At 40.1% G+C, this 27,413-nt stretch overlaps 1 protein-coding gene across 1 annotated transcript in view; it reads right to left on the reverse strand.

Moving 5' to 3' along the window:
- The window catches only part of PDE3A (phosphodiesterase 3A), a 254,048-nt gene that overhangs the window by 189,105 nt on the left and 37,530 nt on the right, over nt 1–27,413 (reverse strand). The window lies entirely within an intron of this gene.

Consider the following 27,413-nt stretch of genomic DNA (forward strand, 5'->3'; position numbering starts at 1 on the left):
TCAATTTTTGCCCAGTTTAAACCAGGTTTGGGAGTAAGCTGACACATTCCCTGGAAAACACAAGGAGTATGCTTTATGCCATCTTCAGTATCAGCCTCCCACTTCGGGGCTCCTGCATAAACACACGAATTTATTACACATTGTAAAAACTTGGTTTCTCGGCAACCAGGGAGCATGAGGGGTTTACTCTCCATATCTGCAATCAGCTTTGACACATCACACCCCCTCTGCTCCTCACATCTCCCCAGGGAAGGTCATGGGCTGAGAGCTGCCTGGGACCTTCAAATGTGCTCGATAAGCCACACATTCACGTACACACCCCAGAGCAAAATCAAACAACAACAGGGACTGAAATGTGGCCATAGGCTCGATCTGTTGCAGGCCATATCACACCTATTGACAATAAATTCTTCACTCCAGCTTTGCTGGACTGCAACCACCACCAAAGATTTCCAGCACATAACACTTACCCCAACAAGATTACTAGATCAAATGCAGGAACACAGATACAATGGAAAAGATGTCTATCACTCAGTATTAAAATTGGAAAGGTTTTCGCCTCACGCTCTAAAGCACTTTGGGCCCACACAGTAGTGTCCAGGAGTGGTTAGCCTTCTGACATCTTCTTCCCTTTCATAATCCACCTCTGCTGTCCAGCCTGGCAGTACAGCTTGTCTTTAGCTCCCTAAAAATGATCTGAGGACTAAGAAGCCACAGACTTGGAATGCAAAGACACTTATCATTACAGGTAAGAGGAAAAACAAAACCGTAACAAAAATACCAGGGACATGCTTTTGATTGTAGTGTCTCATTCTATAGCTCAGCAGCAGTTTTAACTTTATAGTTAAAACAAATTTATGGGGAATCTCCTGCTCTCCATTCCGAACTTCAACACTGATTTCCTGCACAACTCTGACCAGCTCATTTAACCCCTCCCTTTGTTTTAATCAGCTGTAATGGGAGGATGAAGACCTACATCACTTGAGGTCTGAAGAAGCTTCTTTAAAACTAGAAGATGTTCTGAAGAATAAGAAAGCAACTGAAACAGTATGAAGCATAAATGCATGGTAGTGAATCAGCTGCCATATAATAAAATATTTCTCTTTCAGAACCAAAGATAAAACTTTCAAGTCAGCTTTCTAAGAGGCAGCAAAAGAAGTAAACTTAGATTCTACCACATCACATTACATTGCTGGGAAGCTCTGAAAATTAAGTTCACTAAACAGTGAGTTTATATCCCATGGAAAACATCGTTCCAAAAATGCAATATTTTATACCAAATTTACATTTCTAACAGTGTCAAAATCTTCCAGATTCATTAAGGTTTTAATTACAACTTCTCTAATATATGTGTGCTTTTAGCCATTCCTGCTAATTCTTTGTGGTTATTTGCTCATGCACTCAGAAAATGCAGGTACGGAACATGGGAACCCCTCTCCTGCATGCCAAATGTGCCCTAAAAATCCTAAATGGCTTAGCACAGACAAGCAAACACATAAGACTATGTAATATGAGCTTTTGTACATTTGACCTGGTTTGGAAACCAACACATCTTTTTCCAGTTGGTTTCTGCTCTTTCCATTTACACAGACAATGCCCTGCCCTCCCAGCGTTTAGCTTCTCTGGTTAAAGAATTAGTAGCAGTCATTCTCTGCTCCAGAAACCTACACACACCCCCTTTTATTTAGCAATACATTTGAATGGAAGAATGAGTATCAATGGATGAATGTCTCATCTATGCCACAGTGTCATTCTGGTGCTTCTAAAAACATTAAAGACCAGAGCCATGGTCCTAGCAGTTACTGTATGGATAGCCTTTTCATAACTCACAAAAAGACAGATGAAATGCACCTGTAATCAATATGTTTTATTCTTTGCATTGCCGCCACTTTCTTGTGATTTACAATGCCGATCATTCAGCTGCTGCCCACAGGAATTCCCTGAACATCCAGGGTCTAAAATAAAGTATGGAACTGCTCCCTTGACCTTAAATTCCATTAAATCTATTACACTAAACAAGACTGGAAGCAAAGGAACACAGCAGAAACCCAGGTAACAGCACTTAATTTTACTGTCAATACAGAGATTAATTCATTCCAAAATTCACTAAATCTGGAGTGTATCGCCATAATTGACTCCATCCTGCACATGTGACATAATGCTCAGCCAAAAGCCTCACTCTGGAATATTTTGCTTACTCATATGCATCTTTAAAGTATATACACTGCAACCTGACCTCTTGCCAAGAGTGACTTTTGCACACTATACTGGCTGATTATACATTTTTAACAATTCAATTCCTTAGACCCTGTTATGAGGGAAATTTCATTGTCTCAAGTGTTTTCTTGAGACAATGAAATTTCTCATTGGCCTCTGCAAACAAGCATCTAAAGTATCATCTGGTACTCTTAATTATGACACTCCAACCCCTGTCCCTAACCTATACTTCTCTCCTAACAGCGAAGCAGCAACCTGTCTGGACAAGCACCCATCTAATTTGCTAGCACCAAGCCCTGTGTCAGGAAAAAAGTGGATTTTGGTTTTGGGCTTTTTTGCTGTTCGCTCCCTTAATGGCTCTCATTAATTGCCAGGGTCCACCTTCCAAGTAAGCAGCTCTGGTGTTTAACAACGTACACAATTAGCTGGCCCTGTTACTGTTTATCTCTGAGGCAGAAACGGAAATTTCCAAGTGCGTGGTGTCTGCCATGCCCATTAGAAGGAAGAGCAAGAACATTAGTCTTTGTGACATATGGTATTCAGATGCACCCCACTGACACAGAACATAAATGGCCTCAGGGCACTGATGGCAAACACGTAACTCCTGAAGCCATCATAGTCCAACTATCCACCAATTTATCTTTGTCTTACAAAAGCCATGTGTATTCACTCACTCCTATTAACTATCAATTCAAAGGGGGTCGGCATGTCACTACAAAAGGGACAGTCAATAAAACTGCCAGTGTGCTCCAAAGCTTTGTCCATGCTGAGCGCTTTGTTGCACACCGAGTTTTCTCATTAGGTGGAAATCACCAGAAGAAATTCTGCGTGTCCACCTCTCTCTCCTCCACCTGCAAACGTACATCTGTCAGCAAACATTAAAAGAATTTTATTGGGGGCAATGTAAAATGAAAGCCAAATGAAATTCTCACATCTCATTTTGCTTTCATGCTTTGCGAGTCCTGTCAAATTTCTTGTAATATTGCAAATTAAAATAGACGCATATGCAAGCAGAGGAACTAGTAAATAATTGACTGTCTGATTACCGTTGTCTGCTCCTATGCAGAGCTCATTTGATAATTATGAGGAACCGCAAATAAGCTATGTAGCTCTATGAATTTTAAATCACCATATGGGGGGGAAGGGGGAGCAGTAATACACTGGATCCCATTTCCTACACCACTGTCCCTTTTGACTCTCTTATTTTGAGCTTAATATATCTACTATGTCACTTATTTTGAGCTTAATAGAGACACCCAAGTCCGAGATTAATGTTTTGGCTGCTGCATTTAAGAAACACAAAAATCTTGCAGTAATATCCTAGCATGGCTCACAAAATATAAGTCTTGCATTCCTTGTTTATCTCAATCCACATCTTTACAAGACCAATTTTCTTTCAGTTACATACAAGTAGTGTGGTTGACATGGGAAAATGGCACATGTCCAGCAACAAAATTACTTAAACGATGCATTTAACATCCCCCTAAACAAAAACAATCTCTCTGTTACTGACAACAACAGACAGTGGAAAAGAGAAATCAAATAATGGAGGAGGAAAAGATTAGAATGTGAAAGCTGAATACGATGTTATGTTCACTAAAACACAGAAATATTCTTTCTCTCTGTAGAGATATGGAACCCTGCTGGAAGGCCCTCTGCATCTGCTCTCCTAAGTATCTTTCACTGAAGCTAACAAAAATTAAACATGGGAGCTAGCTAAGGCCCCTCAAGCAGGTGACCGACTGCAATACCATGACAAGGTTTGTCAGTATCTCTAGATCCAGTGGCCTTGATCTTCTAAAGTTTCCAAACCTGTACAAAGCAACTGAAGAACAGCTCCCAAGAGCCAGTTTCTGAATACAGTTGAGTATTTTTAATACTAGTCTGTAAGGTCAAAAAAGAACTACATTAATACAAACACAGAATAGAATAACTATTTTTAAAATCCCCTTGGGCCAATAAAAAGCTGTCACTAGGAGGGAAAATAAACTGTACAGTTGAAACATCTTCCCTCCCATGCTCAGTGTTTCTGCAAGATGTAATACACTAATAATTAAAATAGTAGTTATGATTCCTGTCTGTTTCTGTCTTTCCAGCCACCACAAACCCAAGTGTCACATAGGCAGGTAAGAATTCACAAATGATTCCATAACCAGTCCACCAAGGCATTTTGTTAGAGAGGCTGAAGGGCCAAGAATCCTAAGTTTTAAGTGGTCAAACAGCAAGTATGGGAAAAAAAAATAATGCTGGTTACTTTTATAAGAAAGAGTATTTTAAAGTTTCACATTAGGTAAAAAGAATGGAGTGGAACCCTATGTTCTCGCCCTTGACTTTATCTATGAGGGAAAAGCAAACAACCAAACAAAAATCAGGAAGTTAAATACCAAACATTGAAAGTAATGGAAAAAACAGTTTAACTGGAGTTCACGTAAAAAAGAAACAGAGAAAAGAAAAGCAAAGTTATTTTGGAAACAAACACAAATAGGTTTAGATTTAGAAAACAGGGCATTTTAGCATTCAAATCCTCCCAGCTTCTATTAGACTGAACCTCAAGAGATGCCAAGTATTTAAAGGCCTGAATTTGGAAAAATACTATGCAAATGCCCAAGATACAAGCTGGCTAATGCAGCTGCTTGAATTTCCAAACGGAGGATATGATGACAAGGACTAAGACTAATTGTTTTTGCTGCAAGATGCAAAGACTGTCCCAAATCCCCATTACAATTAGCAGTGGCATGCACAACCATGCCCTTGGCGACGAAAACATATCAACGCACACATTACTTACAGTATTCAAGATGCGCATTGTGCTCAGTGATCACATATAAACCTGAACAAAAAAGCATCCAACACCTAAATCATCTATATCTTTCCAGACTGATTTGGTTATTTCCAGTACTTACTGCTAACTCTCCTCCAATCAGTGCCCCAGCCTACAACTGGACTGAACACGAACACTAACATTTTTCAACCACAAAGAACAGGACTTAACTACTGTCTTCTTTCCTAGATTTCTTTTGGAAGTGGTGTGTCTGAGTCAGTCCTCTTCCATCTCCCATGTCCTTGTCTTTGGTACCAAATGTATAAACCTGAAAATGATTCTCATGGCATCCCATGAAAATCAAATCAGGGTATCAGTGCTATTTTCCAAATGCGAGTTTGCAGGGGCACAAACACAGAGAACTGGGATGCCTTAAGCCAGGTCTCCTCATAGACTAATAGCAAAGACGAAATAAGTATAAGAAAATACCTGTCAGCTAACTATGAGGCTGCAATGACATCTGCTATAGCATTTGTTTTTCAACCATTGTTGTGTCACCTGTAACTAGAGGATGGCATCTTACAAGCAGCTTATGTTGTTCAGCAGCATTTGATGCAGTTGCCTAATTGCCATGTCATAAAGTAATACCTGACCACAACTCTAGTGCCAAAAGTTAACATTGATGACAATCATCCTTATATTTGTCAGTCTTATGAATACAAATTCCAGTGATGTTGAAAGCCAGAAGAGGACTCTTCCTCTTCTTTGGAAGTTACATGAACAATTTTACTATAGTTCCTAATTACAGGCGTCATTCAGACAGAGTGAGGAAGCTGTCAGAGGAGCAGGAAGCAAGGAGTGTGGGGAGTGAGGGAGGTATACATGAGTGTATGTGTGTGTGTGCATGCACAATAAATTTTCCTTCAGTAGGCCACTGGAATTTATATAAAACCCCACAAAATTACACAGTTTCGTTACACATTTAAAACTCAGTGTCTCAGAAAATAAAATTAAAATGTCTTTGCCATATATTTAGAGCAAGTCTGAGCTGCAAGCATGGGAACATTTTTTCTACAAATCTAAGACCTCACCTTCTCCAATAAAGTCACCCAGGGGACCAGACTACAGTATTATAGTTTGGACATAGATCAAACATTTTCACTACCGTAGGACAAATCTTGATTTGTTCGAAGCTTTACTCATGCATCGGAACAGGCTTTGGAGCAGCATTTCAAAGTCATTTAGAAGACAAGGTCTTATGTTAAAAAAAAGGGTAAATCTTTTACAAACTCAAAATGTAATTGTGTAGGTTTGCAAAATGAGGTTATCTACAAAAAATATTGTTGCAAGATGGGGTAAAAAGATATTTATTCTTTTAATATTAACAAAATGGAGAAAGCTTTACATAAAGCTGAACACAAAGTGGGAGGACTACAAATGCCTTTGGCTAGACAACCTTTGAAACCATTTACGTTTCCTGAGCTTTAGTATACCTGATTTTTTTCCCTTAAACATGTCTCAAGGTCTTGAACGAATTTAATCCATTCATCTTACTGAGCTCGACTGAGCAGTTCTACCAAGTTCTGCTAATTTTCCATAGAGCAGCTTTGCAGAGGACAAACGTGCCACAGCACAGCTCCAGCAGCCCAGTCAAGTGCTGAGGCATATGGCGCTTGAACAGCTAAAAAACCACGGCTCTGCACTTCAGCAGCACTCCAGCCACACCAGGAACAGTTTAAAAATTATATGAAAATGATCTCCCACAAGACAAGGTGCGAATCCTGATAGCCGTCTATTATTTGTGCAGCCCTAGAGAATCACAGAGATGAAGTTGAAAGCTGCATGTGGACAGAACTATAAGAAGAAAGCGGGATCGTGACTGATGCAGCAACAACCTAGTCTTCATGAAGAAATGGAAAGCACATGTGTCATTTCAGAACTCCACATTCAGTCTCATTTTACAATGCCAACTGCAAAAAGTACAACTGCTAACAGTTTGCACGCTGACGACTTGTTACCAAAGCCCTGGAAAATCCTACAAATAGTGGCAAGGTCTTTTCATGCTAAATAATATGTCTGTGGCAGAGATTAATTCAGTTCAAGGGTGATTAGAAGCAGGAAGTAATAAAGAAGGAGAGTCAGCATCAGACTCAGTAGAAAGTCTTTAACACCCAATTATAACTATGAACAGCAGGAAAAAGTTTTAAAATTTATTGAAATCAGGCTAGCAGTATATGCATCCCATTTAGGTATTTTTTTCTGTGAAAATCCCTAGCATATCAATCAGCTTTAAGGAATGCCTAATAAATTTTAATACTGCTTTTGAAGTTCATATTAAAGCATTTTACAACAGGAACTACTAGGCCTGATATTGACTTGCCATAATAAAGTTAATGAGTATTCATTACTTTACTAATTTAAAGACAGCAGAACTGATGGAAAACAAATATTAGAAAATATCATTAATAAATACTCAGCATACATCAGAAGCTCTACCTTCTCCTCGCAAAGGGCCGGAGTCCTAAAAATGTCTGAATTGCAGTCCTAACTTCACTTGCCATTATGATTACAACTGGATCAAGTAGAAGGGAATGTTGCCTTATCACCCTAAACTACACCTGCGTATAAAAATTACATTAAAAGTCAAGTCTTGTGAAACTATGCTTGTAAGGCAACACATTAAGAGGAGCTGCCAGCTACCAAAATGAGAAACTGCAGAATTCAGAAAGCCTTTTTGCGTCAGCCTGAGTAAACTGCATTTACAGAGCAGGGATAGCATAGGTAAAAAGTTATGATGCTTTAGGACTGAAGAATAACTACAAGTGTGGGTAGGTCATTTGTGGGCTACCCAGTAACATTGAGGTGACTGAAAAGCTCCCGAGTACTTTTCTGGATCTTGCCCAAAAGGTACCATTATAAAGCACTCGTACTCTCCCAGCCTCCAGCCATGAAAACCAAGACATAAATCCAGCTTCCAGCAATAGAGTCAACAAGCCTCTTTATTACCAATAAAATTGTTAGTAGCAAACATATAAACATATTTCTAAACTATTTCCTTAAGTCAAGCACTGTAAACTAGTTAGATTGATGGTAATTATTCAATCCTAAAATCCTAAAATCTATTTTTGCCTTGGCTGAAAAAAAAATAAAATAAAAAAAATCTTAAATCCCAGCCATGCAACCCAAACATGTGAATTTGTTTTCTATTACAGTGTGTGGGTTTTGCTGATGCAAGTACCACCACAAGAAAAAGCTTTTGACTCAATTCTGTACTTGATTCACAGGCAACTGTAGTACAGGCAGGGCTAGTAGCATCAGCTACTAGCCAGAAAGTGGCCCAACACTTTCCATGATACAGCTTATTTTAAGTCACATCTGCAATCCTTGATTCTTCACTATTTACCCATATACATAATCCATATACATATGGACGTAATACTTATGGATTATATATATGGGTAGCTGAATGCTCACTGTGCAGGATGACAGGGAAACAGTATTTTATCCATGTGAAAAACAGAATCTGCTTTCTCATAAGCCTTGTTTCAGATCATGAATTTGAGAGTTTGGAGGGGGCTACGGTTTCAGACATGTCATTTGCTGTCCCTCTCAGAAGCTTCCCCAGATTGACCGAGTTATAAGATAATGAAAGTATAGTACTTCAAAATTACTATTAGAGAGACCCATTAAAACATCCAATACTGCTGCTAAGATCTCACACATGCCTGATTTGCTCCAGGGATGGAATAAACTACATGAGGTGCCCCGAAAGATTAAAACTTTGGTGGGCAAGGTAAATCTTGGACTATGCGTTAAAACAGAGTTTGATTCCCTCTCCACCCTGAGCACTTACCACAGTCAGTTATGGAAAGAAATAAAGGTGCAACTGTTTTCTTTATCTGGGAGAAAATGGCAGTGAAAGCTTAAAGAGAAGGACATAAAGCAAAGACAGCAAAATCACTGCAATGCAAAAGAGAGATGGATGCTGGAGATATGATAGAGGAGGAGAAACAGGACTGAAATAAAAGAAACAAAAGAAACAAGGACGGAACACAGATGTGGTGGGGAGCTACAGCATCATTCAAGGAGGACTATGCTGGCCAGGGACAGTAAAACAGATTTCTGTCCCCACTTGCTCAGGCTGAGGAGTCAGAAATGAGAGGCAGTGGAAGCTAGCAATGGAGTTGGGATGGACATAGTCCATGTGAGACACCAGAGCAGAGGAGATTCTAAGTATAGCCTTGGATGCCTTAGTCCTGCAACTCCTCCCCTTCCATGAAGCTGTCTGCTGCCAGGGTAGGGGCACACAGAAAGCAACAACCAGCATTGGAATTCACTAGCTCACCTGGCAGAAGTTTGCATTCGCTGTTTAGGCACATTTCATGCCTCATTTTAGTTCCATATCAAATCTGAAAAATTTATCTTTAATAAAACACGAAGTTCAGTTAAGGCAAGCAAACAAATACACAAATTTGGAATAGCCTCCCAAATCAATTTAAAAATTAATGAAGAAAGCAATAAATAGGCTGTGATTCAAGACATCAGGGCATCTGAACCCTGTCCTGTGCTTGCTGCCTGACCTCAGACAAGTAACACCGCTAGTGCTCTCAATACCTCTGTTTCCTTACGATTTCCTCCTGCAGAGGACAGTTGGAGAGCTATGCAAGAAAGAAGAGCACAAGGATACTGAATAGGACCTCATCATTCAGGCTGGTATCAAAGCATATGTATAAAAGGAATTCACATGAGAAAGTGAGACAACCAAGGTTCTTAAGGTTGAAGTCACTATGTAAAAATTAATCATTTTTAAAATGTGGCTGACTGTAATGTATTTGATAATATACAGACTCCAACTACTGTACATGTCAGAATTCCTTTGAACGACAGAAAATTTACAATCCTACATATTTTCCTTTGGGTAGTTGATTATTTCTTCTGACATTCACAGAGTTTTATTTCCCTTTTGCACCAAAGAAGAGGCACCTGTGTTTCTTCAGTCCCTTATAATATTCAGATTCTGCTTTTGAACTTTCCTTTGCCCTAGTTTCTTGTCATCACTGCTTAGTTATCAGCATGGGGAAGCAAGCAAGTAGCTTTCTCTCTTCCCTCAGGCAATACCATTGCTGCGCTTTGATTTGCGTCACAGAGACAAAAAAAGTAGAACAGCTGCAGCCCTTAATTGCAGAAACCACGTATGCGAAGCTGCAGCTCAGTTTCACTGTTGTTCTTCCAGCTAGAAAAATTATTAAAGGCCCAGTCCTCCTTGCTGAAAACGAAGACGTACACTATCAGAGCATGCAACTTTCAGAGACAGTGGAATACAGTCAAAAATTTTAAGTCTCAATAGTTTTAAGTAGAATAAAGTCAAGTTTAAGAAACATAAAGTCTTATACCAGCTTCATCACCTGGGCGCTTCCCACAAGCCTGTTAAGGCAGCAAAACCACTGTTCCTTGTTCCTATTCTCCAGCCGTCTCCTCGGAGAAGATGAATGGGCACAGGCAATTTATTCTGTTTGCCAAAGTGGGTTACTGTAATGGGAAGAGTCAAGTGCCCTAGTTGTTGATTAGAGGTAGGTAGTATATTTATGTTAATAAATACAAGATCATAGAATCATAGAATCATAGAATCGTAAGGGTTGGAAAGGACCTTAAGATCATCTAGTTCCAACCCCCCTGCCATGGGCAGGGACACCTTGCCCTAAACCATGTGGCTCAAGGCTCTGTCCAACCTGGCCTTGAACACCGCCAGGGATGGAGCATCCAAAACCTCCCTGGGCAACCCATTCCAGTGCTTCACCACCCTCACTGTAAAGAACTTCTTCCTTATATCTAATCTAAACTTCCTCTGTTTAAGTTTGAACCCATTACCCCTTGTCCTACCACTACAGTCCCTAAGGAAGAGTCCCTCCCCAGCATCCTTGTAGACCCCCTTCAGATACTGGAAGGCTGCTATGAGGTCACCACGCAGCCTTCTCTTCTCCAGGCTGAACAGCCCCAACTTTCTCAGCCTGTCTTCATATGGGAGGTGCTCCAGCCCTCTTACCATCCTCGTGGCCCTCCTCTGGACTCGCTCCAACAGCTCCATGTCCTTTTTATGTTGAGGACACCAGAACTGTACGCAGTACTCCAAGTGGGGTCTCACAAGAGCAGAGTAGAGGGGCAGGATCACCTCCTTCGACCTGCTGGTCACGCTTCTTTTGATGCAGCCCAGGATACGGTTGGCTTTCTGGGCTGCAAGCGCACACTGCCGGCTCATGTTAAGCTTCTCGTCAACCAGTACCCCCAAGTCCTTTTCTGCAGGGCTGCTCTGAATCTCTTCTCTGCCCAGCCTGTAGCAGTGCCTGGGGTTGCCCCGACCCAGGTGTAGGACCTTGCACTTGGCTTGGTTAAACTTCATAAGGTTGGCATCGGCCCACCTCACAAGCGTGTCAAGGTCCCTCTGGATGGCATCCCTTCCCTCCAGCGTATCAACCGAACCACACAGCTTGGTGTCATCGGCAAACTTGCTGAGGGCGCACTCAATCCCACTGTCCATGTCACCGACAAAGATGTTGAACAGGACCGGTCCCAACACCGATCCCTGAGGGACACCACTCGTTACAGGTTTCCAACTGGACATCGAGCCAGTTGGATCAAAGATCAAAGAGTCACATCTGGCATTTGCAGTGAGGGAATGACCAGCAGGCTTGGTAATACATGTCAAATTCCTGTCTTCCTCAGACTTCAGCCATAGCTCTCTTCCCCACATACATCCCCTGCTTTACACATTCATAGGTGTATTCCCACAACAACAACCAAGACTGGTTTCCACTGCATGGGCACGGGACTGAAGAGCTTGTCTTTTGGAGAATTTCCAAACAGTGAAAGCTGTCATTGTGATACAGCCTGGCCAGGAAAACAAGGACTATGGCCAGACAGATGCTCATTTGGACTGGAAAACACACACAAGTTTATCACCTTAAGCTTCAGCATATAATACTTTTTTGCTAATGAATCACTGTCTTTCAGACATATAGCCCCACTGGATCTGAATGGCTGTTTTTCAGGATTTCATAAAGACACTGATCTGTTTATATACTGTCCAATTTATCAGATGGTCCAAAAGAGTATTTTAAGATGTAGTTTTGTTTACTGTGTAGCAGGTTATAAAGACAATTTGTATTAAGAAGCATCATTACCTAATGATGATCTTTCACTTCTAAAGAAAAGAACAGAACAATTCTGAAAGGGATAATGCACTAATACATTAATATTTGAGAAAAAGGAGTGCAGATGGGGGAAGGCTTTTTCTTTAAGCAATACTGGATGCTCATCTGATCAAACCTACAAGTGTGTTTAAAAATATTTTTCCATATAGAAGCAAAAATGAAGTATAGAAAGCATCCAACACACTAAGAAAGAGAAGGCCATCAATTAGAATCATAAACAACATTGATTTATCACATTAGGAAGAAAGCTTGCAGTACCTCAAACCCTCAGCAAACCACTAGACAAATTCAGATGCAAAACACATTCAGACTACGTATTCAAGACTAAGTTACGTATTCAAGACTAAGTTACACCTGCACTAGCCATATGCTGGTGATGCAATAGCTGGATAAACCCATTCCCCCACCTAACCTCCACCAGCTGACTCAATAACAGAAAGGAACATGAGGAAATTTTCATTACACTGTTATCATATGTGTGTTACTGATGCTTACACAGCCCTGCTTTCATGAGGAAAAAAGCCTGAAATAAAAAATGCCCTAACTTAAAAGAGTAATCTATTCTCATTGTATTTACAGTGCTGCAAAAGTGCAAGGTTTGGATTACTAATGTGGATTATTCACCACCAAATTCTCAGGAAAATGCAAGCTGTAGAAAGTTTTTCTTGCTTCAATTCCTTGAGCAAAAGGCAAATCTCTTCTAGGCAACCTTGCAGCCTAGTTTAAAAATGTTTTGATGCTGCTGAAATTTGCATCTTACAAACACCACGCTTACTACCTTTAAAAAAAAAAAAATCACCCTTGAAGTGCTGTTTCATTGGTTCAAAGAACAAGCATCCAGTAATATAAAAAGTCACTAAGGTGTTTTTGCTGGAATTTCCATAATCATTTTCTCTACATTACTTGTTTGTACTTGGTGAATACATTGCAAGTTCTCATCTTTGCCGTCTTGTTTTCGGCAAGTCCAGCTCTCTTGTGGGGAAAGCTCAACGTACCACTTGCCATTAACGTACAACAGTCAGAAATACAGGTTTTTCCATATTCAAGGGCATTGTTTAAACATACCAAATAGCTTTGGCTTACAGCATAGATATGCCCATTTCCAGGAGTATTTATTTTTGTGCCTCACAATTAAGCTATGTGCTCTAAGGGGTTCTGCCCATGAACGTGCTTTGTTCCTGAATCTCTTTCCTGAAAATAAGAAGCAACAGCCCAAGAGCAGAAAGGAAAAGATGATGGCAGAAACCTCTGTATCAGACCTATTCTCACACATTTGCTGTCAAGTCTAGAATGTACTTCAGGGCTCACAGTTGCTGACTTACTCCAATCACATTTGTCATGGGAAATTTTAGCAAACATGGGGGATAACAATGTTTTTCACCTACAGTGAAATGTTCTGAAAGGCAAGATGTCTGGTGGTTAATTTTCTCTTTTTGGCAAATATGCATATAGCCTGTCTTGGTTTTGACTCAGATGATATTTAAAATATTTTTAGAGGCAACCACTGGCTAGACCAAACATTCTCCCTTTCCCTAAATAGTAGCTCTATTTTATGGTCTCTGAAGCATCCTTACTTTCTGTCTACCCTCCAAGTGAAACTCAGTTCTGCTGATCTGCTTTATCAGAGCTCTTCCCCACACCTTCAGGGACACTTACAATTCCATACAGCCCATCTCAGCCTTTGATTACCAAAGTATCACCTAGACACTCCACTTTCTGGTCCTATTTGGAGAGAAAACAATGTGACGGTATCTCTGCTCATTACAGAATTATGGACAAGACAGATGGTCCCAGGCCAATGGGAACATGTGCAGAAAATGGGCCTGTTCTCAAACACAACTAGCAAGAAGAGATATGTAACAGGACAAGTTCATGGGCAGTGAAATTCTTACACTAAAGATGAACCTGACTACCAAGAATGCTGGCTGAATTCCACGTCTATCTTTCAGATGAGTACCTAATGCACCTCGATTTCATTTAACAAAAGCATCACAGAAGAACAAGGCGTGAATGCTGGAAAGGCACCAAATGGTAACACATTTGTACTGCTGTTTGGCTAGAACAATACAGCATTTATTACAAGTTAAACATTTACTCAAAACAGGGCTTCTGAAAACTTTCTGTCACAGTGTAAATTGCTGTAATACAGCATGAAGTTCCATATAGAGGAGCACACACAATGGAAGAGGTAAAACAATCCTGCTAGCTTGACCCTTTCTGTCTTCTTTTTTTCCTGAGCATGGGGAGACATATTTGAATATTCCATATTTGTCTTCAAGAAGATCATTACCGCAGCATCTTTTCCTCTTCAATTTCACCTCAATCTAACTTAGTTAAGGAGACACCAAAAAAAAAAAAAAAAAAATAAGATGGGGGTACAACAAAGAAAGTAATTGACTTAGGCTTTGTTAACCATGTGGCCTTGTTCCAGTTTCAGCTTTTGTGTCTAGCTGCCTAAACAGAAAAGAAGAAACAGCAATAAATTACTCAGTCAAAATAATTGTACAGCATGTATCAGTACAGCTTCAACCAAATTATCCTGCTCCTGGATGACAAGGAATTTGCCCTAAGACAGCATCCTATGACTTGGGCACCGACAGCATAAATTCCGGGCATAAAATATCCCTCTACTCCCACTTCCCAGTTTAGAAGGGCAATGGCCTGTCCCTAGAGGGGTCATCAGGCAGCTCTGCCACATAAAATCCTATCTGCTTTCTTCTGGCATGTAAACTTTAAAGACTGTTAGTCCTTTAATGCTGTATTGTCAGTTGAATGATTTTTGAGAGTGCTATAGCAAACACTCAAGGAATCTAGTCTTAGCTTTACTTGAGCCAATTCTTGAGACACTTGTGCTCCCAGCCCCCAGAGGCAAGAAGCTGGCCTGAAGTCTCCAATGTTTATGTATTTATATACAAAAACACACATGGACAAGTCATCTTAGACCTCTTTACCAAGAAAAATGACATGAAAGCCTCTCCACCCCCCTAAATGGTACGACTTGGCAGAGGAACAACCATAACTGAGATGGGCACACAGCTGAAGAGTTTTTCCAAACATATTGGCTGTCCTGCCCTACTGCAAATGGTGTGTTTCTCCCTTTGAATTGACATCTAATGAAGACTAGAACAAATAAGTCCATCCACAGAACTCAAACAGCACAGAAATGCATTTAAACAGGCGCCACAGAGACGTTTCAATAATTACCTAACATGCAAGGTCACAACGTGCTGTACTAAATCTTCTATGTATTGTAAACAGGCAATTTCTGCAGGACAAAAGCATGGGCAACATTGTTTTGCTCACCTATTATAGTGGCCTCATCAAGAGCATCATTACAAGAACAGGATATGTGATTAGAGAAGAAAATAATACAAATTTCATTCTTTGCTAGCATGACTTGAAGGCATGGTGGTGGCCCTGCTTTTCATTTCAGTCAACAGATCTGTGGTGGTTTTTGGTCAAAGTTTCTGTCATAAGGCTGCTTTCAGAAAATGTCAAAAAATTTACCACCCCCATCCTTTGCAAGTACATTTCAGTACTCCAGGCTTTCACTGCCCTTCAGCAAGCCATTCCTCCTCACAGATCATCAGCTCTCCATCCCTCAAACCTTCTCACAGAGAGCACCATGGTTTCATTTACACAGGGCTCGTGTTTCTGCCATCTGCCCACCATATTGGTAGTAAGGTTTGAAAAAGGACAGAACAAAGCAGAGCTTGTCCCTCTCCACCAGCCAATATGAAGCCCATACTGGCACCCAGCAGGCAGCCTCTACATCAACAACTAGTCAGTAATCTGTGAAGACTAAAACCAGCAAATGATCTTCTTGTTTCTGAGAAAGAATTTAAACAGAGTTGAGACTATACCAAGAGCTGGAAAAGGGCCTATTGAAAAAGAAGGAGAAAAAAAAAAAGACCCCATCAACTACATGTGTGATAAAACTAAGACAGCACAAAAATCCAACTGACATGCAGGAACCAAAGATTTATTCATCCCCCTTCTGTGAAGCTCCTTGACTTACAGCTACTCTAGCAGCCTCTCAATTCCAGGTATTGACTGACTATGCTGGCACCACCCCTCAAAGCAGATGATAAATTTACTGATGCCCATATTTCTGGGTTGCTGTTGCACATATTGCTACAGCCAGCCCTGATGTTCAGATAGCAACTCCCAGTTCCAAACCATGCCACTGTGGCTGCTGGAGCAGCAGGGTGTTCAGCCTGACCTTAGGAAGGCATGGACTCATGCAGTCTGTGGGTTCAGGTTTGCAGTGCTTTAGTAAATGTGCTATCTGATTGACTGTTTGTTCTTGGCTGGTGCAACTGCATCATAGATCTACTAATGGCATCACAATGGAAGTTTTGTCACAGTCATACTTTCCTGTTATAGCAGTCAGGAAGAAAAGACAGCTACTGCGGAGAGCCATAATTAAAAAGCAAACACATCTGTGAGCAATGAGTTAACACAGGCGAAAACTATGTAAGAAGAGGGTGCAGAACTTCAATATGGTCAAAAGCTTTTGTAGAAATGGAAATTGTCTACTGGGAGCTCAATTATCTCCCATTCAGTTTGAGACTGCAAGCAGCTAGGACTGAAGACACCAGTTGCTTCATGCTAGCAGTAGATACTGCAGTGATAATAAGTGATACCTATGGCATTAGTGTAAAATAAAAATCTTTGAATAGACTAAAAGGAAATTTCCAAAACTAGGCCTTATGTCAATGAAAAACAAAAATACCACAGAGTGCTCCGTCACTCCCTCAGCTTAGAGTCTACCCTCTTTTTCCAGCAAGGAAAGCCCTAAAACAGTAAAAAAAGTTCCCAAAATCGGATCCCACAGTATTTCTAAATAGGTGCTAACAATCTGGAGATGAGCCTCAGTTGGATGTTCAGTAAACAGCTACTGGAATAAAAATCATGTGTGACACAACCCAAGCAGAATACAAGCATTGGTCTTGCCATCTCAAGGTGATTCACAGTCTACTGCATTACACAGCTCCTTTATCAGTTATCAAAGACAAAAAAAGGAGGTGTAAGCACAAACTGGAAAGAGTTAATTATTAAAAAAAAAAAAGGGCAAATAAGTATTAAAAGAAGCAATAAATTGAAGAACTGAAATGACTCTTGTAATTTTCAGATTAAAATAAATTAACATGGTCTGAAAATTAAAAACATCCCAGATTAAAACTCAGTCAGCCACACCATTAGTACATTCCTCCCAGACCAAGTGGTCTGAGGAATTTATACATTTGGCATCGTATAAAATGTGCTATTCCTGGCAGGACTTCGAAATAGGGGAAGTGAAAGGGCCAGCAAGACAGGCAGAGCAACAGGGCCAGCCCCAAAGGAAGTTGGGGAAGGAGCCGTAGGGCTGCCCTGCCAGATTTTAATCAGAAGCTGAACATTGTCTTTCATGACTAAGTAAAAGCACATTACACTTACATGCAGTATTCACCTTTCCAACTCAGCCCCCCTGCTGCTCACTCACTCTTTTCTCCTACATAAATAGCTAATAATCTTTCAGTCATTTCTAACATGTTCATGAAGGACACGATGACACAATCCTCAGGAGTACAGGTGCTAATCAACTACCTGCACAACACAGCCCACTACTACGTGTCCTGGCTGTAACTGCCATTTCAGCCATCTGCTATTGGGCTAACCAGGTTGACAGTTGGTTAAGATTTCTGAGCACCACTATGGGCTATTTGCTGGCATTAAGTATTTTATGTCCCAAATCCAAACCATCAAAGAGTGTTAACAAGATGTGCTAATCAGTCCACTCTTTGATTAACCTACAGCTCTGATACATGTTGCAATTTGTAGGAAATACACAGGAAGTTTAGTCATGTAATATTTCTGGGTGACAACATACAGACTTGTTTTGTTCATTTAATTAAAAAGTACAGAAGCCATGAGTAGGCAGATATACCCCTTTTATGAGGTTTAATATGGAGCAATTCTGAACTACAAAATACTAGCTCCTTGCCTTTTTCCATGCTAAGGGAACACTTCTGGAGGGAAAAAGCAAAACACCAAAACACCAAAACCAATAGAATTTTTTGGTTTTCCCCCACAAGGAAAAGCAGCTTTATGCACAAGATTATCTTCTACCAACTAAGCAGCTGGTCTTCCTCAGGGGGTGGAAAGACTTGGAAGGTGTCTGTCACACACAACAGCAAAAAGGTAGAGGGCAAAGAGAAACTGAATGACATAACAAAATAATAGAGACTCCCAAACTACTAGTAGTGATTGGATAAAAGGACTCTTGCAAATGACCATGTTTTCCCACAGCAACAAAAGCTATGTAGGAAATAAAACATTTCTTGCTTGGGCCTGATTTTTTTGATGTTCTGAGCACTCACTGCAAGCACAGTGATTCTTCCAATTTTTAGGAAGGACTCCCACATCTTAGAAAAGAAGGCAACTTATGCCTTGTTTTCTAAGGTATACAAAAGAAGTCCTTTACTGAATTCCTGGGTGAAAGGAAAAGAAAGACTACGATGTTACTGGCATCTGTTCAAACAAGCTAAATGGCAGGGGATATTAAATGTACCAACTCCATCACACAACTCCAGTAATTCACTTCATTGCCATAGATCAATCTCATCAACCCAAGTGCTTAAGTCAGCCTTCATGAGTTACTGTTAGACATTGATTTGTGCCTCTACAACAGAAGATCATTATTCCTGTCACTCATTAAGGACTGGAGAAGTGAGAGTTTGGCTGCAGAGCAATCATTCACTCCAGCATAAGAGGGAGATATGCTATACTGTGCTTGGGAACAGAGTTGTTCTGCTTTTCTATGATTAACCAAACTGTTGACCAAGATAACACAGGCCTAAAGACTATTCGTTACTGAACAATGTTATGCCTAGGTGCTTGCATCTATTCCAAAATGTGTTCAAAAGAGCTGAGCCACCTCATAACAGTGGTCCTGGGAGGGGCAGGGAGGGTGGCAGGGAGGGAGGGAAAAGAGCTGTGAGTTATGAACTGAATGTAAATTCAGCTGCAGAAGTGTGCTCATCAGAAAATATTTTGGAACCAGTTCTCCAGCTTCTCCTGCCATAGACAAAAAACCCAAAATCAACCAAACAAACAGAAAGAAAACAAAATACCTGCCTCAGAAGACAAACAAGAGAACCTGCACCACTGCAGCAAGAAAATGTTCTCCGGTTTCTTTCTGCATCCCAGCCAGGCTGGCTCTGCAGAACATTTGGCATACTTGCCATTGTGTCCCACCCTTCTCTTTCAGTTTTCTGAAGATCATAAGAACAAGTGTGATTTGCAGAAGATAGAACAGATGTAGAAAGAAAAGTTCCTTTAGGTTTAGAGGCTTGGGAATCTATGCACTTTCCTATTCCTAAAAGCAAGGAAAGGATAACGCAGTGTGATGAATCAGAGCTTCAATGCTAATGTAAAAGCAAAGACACTAAGAAGAAAGGCAGGCAGTGATAACAACCAAAGAAAGAATTTCTCCAAATTTCACACATCCTGATGTTGCCCACTTCCTTTGCACTCCCTTAATTGAATTTTGTCCATCTGAATAAGCATGTGTAATGGGAACTCAGCTCACAACCTTGCTCCCATAACCATATCTTGCATTTAATTGAAATGTGTAATCCCATTGAAGCCCAGACATTAACCCATTTGGGTGGAGTGACTATTATTACAAGCCTCATATTTTTCCTAGATCTTCAGCTGCTGGAACTGTAAGACTCTGTGAGAATCCAAGGGCCTGAGTTGCAGGATTTTTGATTTGTTTATTTTAGAAGATATCTCATGTTCCCATGCTTGTGGAGAAAAAATAAAAATAATTTTTTAAAAAATAAAAAGCTTGAAAAAATGACTTGCAAGATCCTTAAAGACTCAGAAACCAGAAGAAGAGAAAAAGAATACTTTCTTTTTTTCCTTTCTTTTTTTTTTTTTTTTTTTACTCATGATTCTTTTAAGCTAGTTTCTTAACTGCTAATTCCTTGGTGGTATTTATTCTGCAGTATTTTCCCTCCAACAGCAATTTTTTTCAGAATCGAACTATTCCTGATGAAAGCAATAGATTATAAAGCCTATTCTTTCTGTAGCTTTACTGACAGTGATCATCCATTTAGAATCATAGAATAGTTAGGATTGGAAAGGACCTTAAGATCATCTAGTTCCAACACCCTGCCATGGGCAGGAACGCCTCACACTAGACCATGTTGCCCAAGGCTTTGTCCAACCTGGCCTTGAACACTGCCAGGGATGGAGAAGAGCATTTACCACTTCTTTGGGCAACCTGTTCCAGTGCCTCACCATCCTCACAGTAAAGAACTTCTTCATTTCATGAGTCCAAGGTCATTTCTCTTCCATGCATATAGCCAGATGTTAAACTATTTCATGCGCTAGTTTAGACCATGGTGCCAGAGATGAGGGGCAGAAACATGGATCTGCTATCCCAAGACTTTTTAGATAAAATATAAAAAAGGTAACAAAATATTTCAAGGAAAAAAAAAAAAAAACCGCGCCACCACATTGCCTAAAAAAATTGTGTCATTACTTTTTAATGGTGATTTCAAATTATTTTCTGACTGTGCTTTAAGTCTCATCACATGGTTCATGGGGTTTATTTGGTTTTGAAAATGCCCTTTAGAACTAGAATAGTAGCTTCATGATGCAATGCGTTTTGTGTGTACCGCACCGTGCAGCATGCTAGCAAGACCACCAGCTGTATCCCCTCCACCAGAAGAACAGGATTAGTCATCAGAACTCACTTTCTTCCTAGCTGTTATGAAAGAAGTTGAGATATACTTTGTCCAGCTCTAACATGTTGATGTTTCCATTGAGAAAAGGAAAACATTTTTCTCTAAACATTTTCCAACTTCAGGAGTCTCAAGTTACAGAACTGAAGCCCAAGCAGCAACACAGGATTATCAGTAATAAAGATGAGCAAGAGAGACAGAATGAAATTCAAGCAAGAAAAAGCATGTGTGTGTGTGTGTATATGTATTATTATATTAAGCTATGCATAAGCACAGCTTGGCCAAATTAATTTACAGTTAAACTCCCATTACTGAAACACAGTTACATGCAGTTAATTAAAAAATACCTTCTAATGATGCTCAGAGTAAAGCATACCACAGCTATATAACAGTAATGGAAACATTTGCCAAAATTCACTCAGGCCATTGTGCTAACTAAATAGATTATCTATCAGACAAAAAAGCAAAGGGATGCACTGCCATCTCACTGTTAAGCTGCAATCCCAGGAAGTCTGTCTGGCTGAAGTTCACTGAGCTGCTTAAAAAAGAAAAAAAGATCCAGCCATTTTAAATCTGCTGTTCTCCCTTCTCTGCAGCATGAAATGCTACTGACCACAGGCGGAAGAGCTATAACAGAATGGGATGAAGTCCTGGCTTCTAACAGTACAAACACTCTATGAAAAGTTGTTAAAAAGCATCTTCTCCATTTCACCTGCAAGAACACTTAATGATTCCAAAAAAACCCTTATTGTTAACGTAGATCTTCGCCTGAATGCTAAAACCAGTGATTAAGCCCAACCTTTGCTACACAGATTGCGGTGCCACAGGATAATGCAAGAGACAGTTTAAAAAATAAGAAGTACCTGCTCTTGAAGCACCCCAGATTTTTTATTGTTTTTCTAACATTTCTAAAGAATTAATGACCAATTGCTTTCATTTTCAGGGCACTGACTTCTCAGACCAAAGGAAGGAAAGAAGGAATTGTTTCCTTTGGCATTCTCTTGTATCAGAACATTTACCAAACAGCTGTTACGTAGAGCTTGTCATGGTGATTCATTTTATTGCATCCAAGCCCCTCATACTGCCTCAGTAAGTATTCCAACTACAAATGAGTCATGGAACCCCTCAATGGGGTGTTGTGTAGGGAAGGCTGAATTCTCCACCAAAGGAGTTTCAAGAAAAGAAAAAAAAAAAAAGAAAAAGAAAAACATCCTACCATCATTACTTGGGGGGAGAGGGAGGGTGATAAAAGAAAAAGAATATATGAATAAATAATGTGGAAGTACACAAAGTCCTTGCCCTTTTGAGCACAGCTGTTCTACAGCATTTATATAGTCTCTAGTTACATAGTTAAGGCCATTTCCCTGAGGAAAGAAATGCACTGTATTGCATAATATAGGAATATGCGCACATAGGAAATATGCATTGATTTATCAGCAGTGAGAAAAAAAGAATATTAAAAAAAAAAAAAGAAATCATCAATCTACAACAATTGTAAGCTGACAACCAACCTGATCTACCTGATGCTGTCAGAGGGTCTGCATGGAAATTATTACCCTGCAGTCAGGACTCTAACAATGTCGAGATTCAACTTACTGTGTCAGACATCTACCTCTGCACACAAATTTTACCTCTTTGAAGCAGTTATGTGGATTAGAGAACAGACTATTATAAACTGCAGACACCAAGTAAATCATTGTCCTTGCTCAATTCTGAAATAGAGAACAAGCTGTTCCGCTCTGCTCTGGACTTTTCATCCACGTTCAGCATGTGCACTGACTTTGTGTATGCGTTATCTGTTGACCTATCCATTCCTGCACAGAGATGTGAAGACAAGAAGTTAAATAACAATTATGCTGATATTAAAAGATGTCCAACAAAGCAAATATGTAGGAAATTGATGAGGTACAGCATACTGGTGGAGCAGAGGCATAACATGGCCACAGAGTTGTTCAGTTTAAACTACATTAAGTCAGAGAGCACAGTTTTCCATCGAATTCAAAGCAATCCGTAGGGGGTACAGCTTTTTTTTTTCTTGATGCAAAAATAAACAACCAAACCAGCAGCGAACTAAGTGAGAAGTCATCTTTTCCAGCTCTGCAGATGGGCATATACAAACACATAGCTAAAGGCACAGTCTTTTAAGACCCAAGACTACATCTTCTCAGCTTAATGCAGTGTGGTACAGAGCTAGTTAAAATACCTGAAACAATATAGCTGAAGAGTGAGCCAGGCTTCATTTGCTCAGTCAGAAAAAATTCATATTGCTTCTGGTAAAGAAACAATCTGAGATTTACCCATGTCTCAGTGTGTACATATATTTCTTTGGCATCATACAAGTACCATAAACAATTATCTTACTCCTGTGTTTATTTCCTTCAGATTTATTCACGCAAGTCATCCCATCTGTTGCAAAACCAGGTTTTCTGCGTAACGTTTACAGCTGATCCCGGTGTGACAACTTCATTCTGAAAATGAAAAATCCCTGCTTTCCAGTTCAAGACAGTAAACCATTAGTCAGAGCAATCTCCTGGCGGTAAGAAACCACTGATTGAGTTTTCACTCCACCCAATTCAAAGGTCAGAGAGTAGTTTTCCATCCTACATTACTCTGTACCACACAGACCAGGAAGCTGAACCAAGTCTTCCACATCTCAAGCCAGTCCCTTAACTGCCTATCACACATCTGCACACGCATGTGCACACATTTTCTCTTTCAATTCCTTCAGAACTCTTTCAAATTTATTCCCCACCCAAAAAACATGATCAAAACTCATGAGTCTTGCAAAAGATTCTGGCTCTAAAAAGAAAAAACATTTCAACAAAATCTGAAATCCAAGTTTTCTGAGTAACACTACTATTGTCAGCAATTGCCAAGATAACAAAACCAAAGTGCACTGGGAGAGTAAAACTAGTAATATGAGACCATGAGCTAATTAGGATGGGAAACAGATTTCTGTGGTATTAAGTTTGTATTGCTCAATGCTTGTGAGGTTTCAGGTGGTGTTAGATCTGTAGTCTTCACTGGTACGTTGGCATGCAGCTAAGGCAAATGCTATGCACGCAATAAGGTTGCTCCAACATTTTCAAGAGTGCAAAGATGAGTTAATCAAAATTAGACATACATTTTAACATAGCCTATTTTTTAAGCTGTCCGGAGAAAAAGCATTCTGTTTAGAAAGCCATTTTACTCCCATTGACTGTGGGGAGGGAAAAAAGGAAAGAGTAAGAAAAAAAATAAAATCAGAAGCCACATTCCTACTCCTTTGCCTTCTTGAATGAAGCCATTATGAGGCTGAAAAGGAGATTTAATTAAATCAGTTCCACTTACCAACCAAACCCTACCTGTTTCTTTGCCAGAGACACCATTCCTCCTTGTTCCCAAAGGGCTGTTGGGAGGAGGAAGAGAAGAGCAGAAAAACTGGATTTTAAGAGCAGGAAAGCAAAGCGTGCTTTTACTTTCTGTTACCCACTGAGAAAAATAGTGGGAAAAAAACAGTGATATCAAGGCATTCATTAGTGCCAAGGCATCACTGCTACAACTCTTCTAGTGAGGATGCAGAACTCTTAGATACTAAAAATAAATAAATATTCTAAAAGGGCTTCTACTGAATTGTACTTTTACAGCAAAAGCTGGACCAGGTCCAAGAAGAACCATGAAACTGAGGTTTTCTGTATATTGCAGCCATTAAAATATGCAGTAAGTTAAATGACTGCAAGGAAACCCTGTAGTGCGGTAGCCCCTGCTAAACCTCATAACCATCTCTTTCTCCTCAACTGTTGTATGAGGGGAGAAAAATTATTACCCACTGAAAATAAGAATCAACTTCTTTAAACAGATGAGTCAGCAGATGTAAACTTCAGCAAAGTTAAATCCCCAAGCTGCTGACATCACCACACACAGAGACCACCTAGGAATTACTGCAAGCATGCTACCATCCTGAAAAACAGGGTTAAAACAGAACGATCTCCGTGACGGTAGGTGGTGTTTTACTGTGATTCTACCAAGGGTAACAGAGTCTCTGGTTACCTTACGTGTTCCAAGTCCTATGGATTTGGTTCCTCAAAAGCTTTCACGTAGCATCGGTTCACACCTAGTTGCTTTTGCCAACGTGCTTGGCCTTGCTCCCATATCCTGAACAGACAAAACGGGTCTTAGCCCTGTAGTTAGCCCTTAGCTCTAGTAGCTGCTGAGAGCAAAGGAGAATCCACTTCTGCCATAGCACAAGTCACTGCTGCTGCTCAGAGGCATGCAGCCAGCAGCAGCTGTCACCTACCACTTGAAGGTGGCTCATGTATCACCAGTGATCAGCAGCTGGGGAACCTTAACTGTCACATTATATTGCCCTAATTCGGATTTCTGCACTGAACTAAAACAGCACTGTAGTCAACCATTCGGATTAGGAAAAGAAGGAAAACACAATGCTCTCAATATGCTCGCTGCAGATAATATTAAAAACATGCGTCATTCCCCACACCGGAAAAGAGAAATGCCATTATTAAAATAATTTGCTGATAAAACACCTATGGTGTAAGTTGGTCTTAACCTGAGCCACCTGCGTAGGCCTACTGCCAGGAACAGAGCTGTGAAGCCACGCACACACCATGCCTTGCCAGACCCCCAGAGTGGCCCCCGAGCAGTACCAGGCCATGACACAGCCCCCCACAACCTGGCTCTGCCCCAAGTTTCACTTCTGCAGGAGGAGAGGGAAATCCAAGGTCACCCATCCCTGAACCTCTGTGGGCTGCCTGAGCTTCACAAAGCTCAACAGTTGCCCAGTCTGATAATAAATCATGCTGCCGTCTCTGCTCAGACATTACAATGTAGGTTCACATTCACTACTGGACACATACCATGCCACAGCAGGATGCCAATTCTCATGAACAAAAGATCCAGCTAGTTAAACAGAAAAATAAATCTCAGCTGCTAACAGAAGTGAATTTTCAGCCTAAATAGCTGCAACATTTCTTAGGATTTTTGTTTTAAGTTTGGAATAATTCAGATCTAGAAGAGTCCTGTTATACCAAGCACAGAAAGGTAAATCCACAGCCACGTTAGAAATAGGCATCTGGCTTACTAATAAAAGACTGCATTCTGCACTCTATCTAAATGTCAGTGTAGAGGAAAATCTCACCTTGGCAATACCTGCAGCCTTAACAAATTCCTTTGATGGTAAAAAGTTAATACCACTTTACAAATACAGAAAATGACATTTGTAGTATGGACAATATGGATAAACTCAGAAAAGAAATCAGCAAACTATTTTTCTATTTCTTTAAACAAATAGGAGAAAAAGCAGATGAAGGAGCTTCTCGCTATCTGTTTTGTAGATTAAGATGACACTGACAAATGAACAGTCAATTTGCCAAAAATGCAAAGAATTAACTTTAACAAAGTTAACAGATACTGAATGTATTACAGCTTGCCACTGACTTTATAATGCGAAGCACTGTGCTTAACTATGAAAATCAGAAAGTCAATCTGTCTTGAAAACAGATCAGTGTGCATTTTACTATAAGCTGTAAATGGACAAAAGGTTTTTTGGTTTTGTTTTTTTCTAAAGTATAATACAATGGACAAAAAGCAATTTTTCCTACCGGCCATCAAACTGACTATCCGCCTTTTGCATTTTGTGTCTTTTACAGCAAATACACTATTAATCACTTTCCCAATAGGCATTCAGTGCCTCCCCAGTCTGTAGCCAGTTTATATTTGAAGTGCGTGTGCAACACATGGATTACCTGCCCGAGATAAAAGCTCATCCCTAGTCAAACAGAACACAGATTGGATTTTGACTATGTAACTACATAGGCAAAAGAAATCGTCAGAAGATTCAGCATAGATGATTATACATGCCTAACCAAGTTTTAAAACAATTTCAAGCCCCATGGTATTTTAGGTTAGGACACTGATCTTCACAGTTACATGGGAATCTGAAAACAGAATAAAAATGAACAACAGGATGACAGTACTCAGCTACTCTGGCAGGGCTGTGTTGAAAGCCCCATGCTGTATTTACCCCCAAGTCACATTAACAGATGCTGTTGGTCCTTCTGACTCCTCAAATAAATATGTATAAGTTTTCACAAGATCTCCAATAAACTGATGTGGTTAAAATTGAGAATATTAGTTTCAATTTTTACTAATATATAAAACATTAGTCCCCCTTTCCTGATGCACTTTTGCATGCTGTCCTGCAAGAGGATGAAAAAGGGTAAGGAAACACAGTTACCTAACGTGACTTCAAACAGAAAGCCTCTGTTCAGATGTAAAAACTAAAGAGTGTCTTTAAAATATTGCAGGCTACCAGGACAGCTGATGGGAGGAACGGCAGGATTCACACTGAATGTTGGTGTCACTTCTGAGCTGTCACATGGTGTACCATGGAGATAAACACTGCACATGTGAAATAATTATCAGTTACTTTAGGCTGTCAAACATTTCAATGAAACATTGTCATCTCAGCGGCAGACAAGTAAAATAACTGTGTTT

The sequence above is a fragment of the Strigops habroptila genome, chromosome 3 (assembly GCF_004027225.2).
Source record: "Strigops habroptila isolate Jane chromosome 3, bStrHab1.2.pri, whole genome shotgun sequence".
Taxonomy (NCBI): domain Eukaryota; kingdom Metazoa; phylum Chordata; class Aves; order Psittaciformes; family Psittacidae; genus Strigops; species Strigops habroptila.